Here is a 4,919-nt window from a genome sequence, read left to right as displayed (position 1 = left end):
ACACACACACACCCAGCTCACCCTATCTAAAAAGCTGGCTTTGCACTGGCTCAGCAAGATTAGCACTGTCCGCACACGCAGTGCTATCTGCCTTCGTGCCAGTGCTCATGGGCTATAACGAAATCAGGCAATGAAACTCTCATCAGGGGCCATCTTAAAGGAGAAAGGAAATCAGAACACGCAGCAGAAAATAAGTTGTTCACACGACACTATATCGAGCAGTATTTTTCTGTTGCTGCAAAATTGGCATGTAGGACCCCAAACTGAGACCAGAGTGGTGTCAAACGACCCACGTTCTATGGGAGAATACAAATAGCTGGCACCAGAGATCTCTGCCAGGTTTATTGCACAGCCACCTGGCCTTAACCTCAGTTCCTCCAAACCTCAGTCTGTACAAACAGAACACTAGACATTGGTGAGGCAGGGAGAAGGAAAGCCTTGTTGGAATCACCATTTGTTGCCTTGAAAGGGGAGTGCTGCCTGTTCCTTCACCCATCCTTGGCAAAGACCACCAAAGAGCTTCTATTCTAAGAGGACAGAGTTTTACTTAAAAGAATAAAGAAGGGAATAGATGTGAGGTGATCAAAGGGAATGCATAGGCCACCTGGCAAACGGTTCTGAGTAGCATGTGTACCACAAGAGACAAGTGGGACATAAAATCGAAGTAAGAGAGAAGCATTGCGAGCCCAGTTTTCCAAAGCGATTTCTTTCTCCTTATTAAAGAAAACCTTCAACAAGGTATTACTGTGATGCATTTTGAATGTTTCATCTCCCTGTCTTTCATTCAGTTCCATTTGGTATCAAACAGAACCTGGGTTATTCATCTCATCACCCTCCAGCAAGCAGACATACATGTGAAAGCCCTGCTACAATAGGAAGCTCCGTTTCGTAACGCACTACTTCAGAGTAATGACTCTTTTCCTCGGAGAATTGGTTTTGAAACTCACCCAAACTTAACTCAGAGGAAACTCATTTTGACTGTAATGGCTACATGTGTAATGAGATTAGGCTGACAGAATCCTGCTCCTTTTTTTTTTTTAAACAGACTAAAATAGATCATATTTTAAAAGCTTTTTTTCTATCTGAGTCTAAAACAGGAATCATAACTGAGCTAGTGGTGGTTTACAAGTGTACAAAGCTTGCAGTTCTATTTTCTCCACACAAAGACGGCTTTTATTACCAACAGTACGCTCTCACTTGGGAGTATCAATTCTAGCGTCTAAATCTCTAGGTAGAGGCATTTCCGTGCCTAGGAGTCTAATAAGCATGCCAGAAAACCACACGGAGCAGAATGCTACATGCCTCACGCTAACCAGGGACCATCATCTTGTTCATTTCCTGGTGCTCATGTGTGTTTTGTTAATGCATCACTTCAGCGGTTTCTGCCTATTTGACGCTTTCCCATATATGTCAGAATAATGGTACATGGGTGGCATTTGCAGGCAAGAGGGGAAAGACTTGTCACAAACAGGTCTCTGGGTTTCCAAAAACGGGTCCTGAAAGAATTCTTCTGAAGTAACAAACCCTGTTGATACTCTGTTGTTGTTCTGGGCAGAAATGTGAAAGTTTCTGCTTTCTTCAAGTCTTGCTTGGTCCTGTTTAATGTGTCACACACACACACACACACACACACACACACACACACACACACTAATTATTTGAACACATGGTTCTATGAACGCCTTTGAACATATATCTGCATAATTCATTGTGACCTAATCATGTACTGCCTTACTTTGCTACTTAATAGTTTCATGTCTGTAAATTCTATTGTCCCAGAATAAAATTCTTAGATCCTAGAGGACTGGGATTAGGTCTTATTATGTTTTTAAATCACTGTCCTCTCTCCCTGCCCTTATCCCCATGCCCAGTACATTTCTCTGTATATAACTATTGTCAAAGAAGTATAGTAAACATTGTTTATAGCATCGTTGTTATTAGCAATAATAATTGTCAAATTTTAAGCCATGTGCTGAACTGGGTAGCTCACATCCATAATCCTTTTATGTTTTTGCAAACCTTGCATACGTTTCAGCCACATATTAAATTTATAATAAAATACTTCAAACATTCAAAAAATAGTACAATAAAAGCCCATGTACCCACCATCATTAATGTAGTTGAAACCTCATTATGGACATTTTAATAGCTATTGATATTAAAGCTCAGAAAAGGTAAAGTAACTTGCCAAGATTTTACAATTAATGAGGAGCCACTTCTAATTGAGGTGTGGGATTCCAGAATAAAATGTAGACCACATAGAAATGACCATATTTTGCCAGGGAGATAATGGTGGCATGGTTCCTGAAAGGGTTAAAGCAATTTCCAGAATTATCTAACGTATGGCCGGAAAGTCACTTAAGAGTCATGAAAAACTGGCCCAGTATTTAGGAGAACTTATTCCACAGTCATCCCAGAGGCCCTCATTGATCACCCACTCCTTCCTCTTCCTTCTTATCTCACGGTTTCATGATTTTTATAGCATGTTTTTCTTATTTTCCATGAAACATTTACGAGATCCTGCCACTTTAAAACATCGCTCTAATTCCAGAAGGCAAATGTAGAATTGCTACAAGTGAAATGCTAGTTTGATTGTATCAATGCTTCCGATACATAAATGTCCAAAGAGGTGGAGTTCTTTCTGGGGAAAATGTTGGGCTTTTGGGGAAAATCATCTTAAGAATTACAATATCTCCAAGCTATAATATTCAACTGGAAAATACTATGAAAAGGATCTTTCTAGTAAGAGTTTTCATAGCCTTACTTCTGACTGTGACTGGAAATACCACAGAATAATTAGAATGAAAATTATTTCAATATTTTTAGGCTTCACTGGAAAATGTAGTGTAAAAAAGAAACACAAAAACCCACAATAGTTCAACCATTAGGACCTCACAAGCATTTTAGATAATCATAAGGGCAGTGTGCCTTGTTGAGGAAAGTATTTTCATTTTCATGATAATTCTTTTAAACCTGTATTACTGTTACTAAACTTAAAAGACCAAGGTTCTGATTATTGTTACTCCAATTGTGTCTTCCGGAATTCCTTCCTAGTATTTTAACTAAGTGGAAGTCTGCTCTCTAGAAGTAATAATCTACCAATACTTAATCAAAATGACTTATTCTCCTAATAGACTCTCTGCTCTGTATTTAGCATGTTATGAATTTCTTTTAACTCATTCTTCAAACATTTTTTTATTAAACTGATATCTGTTGAACACCCACTATGTGTCATGCATTGTACTAAAACTTAAGTAGAATAATTTAGGCTAACAGAAAAATTAGCCTTAGCCCCCAAATTCAGGAGCTGACTTACTAGGAAAGATTAAGGCATGCCCCCATCAGCTATACTCTGTCAAATCAAGAGTTAAGTACCATAAGAGAGGTACAGGTAAAGTTTTATAGAAGACCAGAGGAGAGAGGACTTTTTCCTAAAAGAAACAAAGAAAGCTTTTTGGAAAAGGTGGAATTTAAACTGGGACTTGAAACACTGATAGGGTTTGGATTTGTGACTCTAGGAGGGCATTGCAACCTAGGGGAAAATATGAATAAGTGTGCAGAGGGGGAAAATATGAAGCATGTACCATGCATGACTCAAAGGATTAATACAACATGACAGGGTCAGGGAAGTGGACGGAAGATGGTCATAGCCAGCCCGCCAGTCCTAGACAAGGTTATGCGTCCTTCTTACAAACATCGACTGCCATGCCGAGGGTCCTCCCTTCGCTCCTTCATGTACAAGCCCTGTGTGGGGTGTACAGGACGCACAAGAGCAGAGCAAGATGGGACACGGGAGACAAGTTAGGAGGCTGTTGTGTTTTTGCAAATAAATAGCAACGAACAGTGACTCTTCAAATGTACTCAGGAAAATAGAAAAGGGTGGGGCTAAGCTACAACAGAACTATAACAAGACTACATAATACTTTGGGAAAGTGTGGCTGTTACGGGGAGGGAGTGAGTTAGGAAAGGTTCATTAAGAATTAAAGATATCTTGGGCATTTTAAAACAGTGTGGCTAGAAGGATGATAGGGCCACCCATAAAAGCAAAAAATACTAATCAAAAACAGATTTGGAAAGAAATATAATGAGAATTATTCCAAACAGTGAATTTCAACACTTGGCACAATGCCCCGTCCTAGTAGGTGTGACAGACCACTAGATGTCCCTCCCCCCAAAATATGTGCTCCCCTTCTTCCATGGCAATAGAGGTTAGCAGAGGACAGAGACATCCAGCTAAAGACTCAGCCTTCCTGACAAGGCAGGTGTGATAACAAGACATGTGAGCTGGACTGACATAGACCACTCTGGGCCTCAGTTTTAAAACATGGGGCCACAGCCTTCCGTTTTCTCTCTCTCTTTTTCACAGCCTGACAGGACAGTGATCTGGCTCTGGCCATACATATATAGACAACACCTCGGCAGGGCAGAGCCATAAGCTGGAAGGGCCCTGAAGCCCTGAGTGACTTTGTAGAGTACAGGTGCTCTGCCATGTTGTGAAATAAGAGAAAAATAAACCCATTCTTTATTAAAGTCATTGTTTTTGGATAGCAGCTTAACTCTCAGCTAATATAGTAGGCACTTAATAAATGTATCTTGAAGGAAGGAAGGAAGGAAGGAAGGAAGAAAGGAAGGAAGGAAGGAAGGAAGGAAGGAAGGAAGGAAGGAAGGAAGGAAAGAAGGAATAAACACATTAATGAATGAGTTTAAGATGAAGTTAGAACATTAAAGAAATCTAGGAGACAGAATGGAAATGCATGTGCAGAGTGTATAAAAGAGTTTAAAGTTGAAGCAAAAGATTTGGTATTTACCTGTAAGATTAATAGTTGAGACCAACTGATATTACCAAAATTAACAACAACAACAACAATAATAATGATGATGAAAGAGAGTAAGGAAGAGCAGGGAGAGAGGGAGGGAGG

Source organism: Hipposideros armiger, unplaced genomic scaffold (genome assembly GCF_001890085.2).
Source record: "Hipposideros armiger isolate ML-2016 unplaced genomic scaffold, ASM189008v1 scaffold_80, whole genome shotgun sequence".
NCBI lineage: Eukaryota > Metazoa > Chordata > Mammalia > Chiroptera > Hipposideridae > Hipposideros > Hipposideros armiger.
This window is presented reverse-complemented; position numbering follows the sequence as displayed.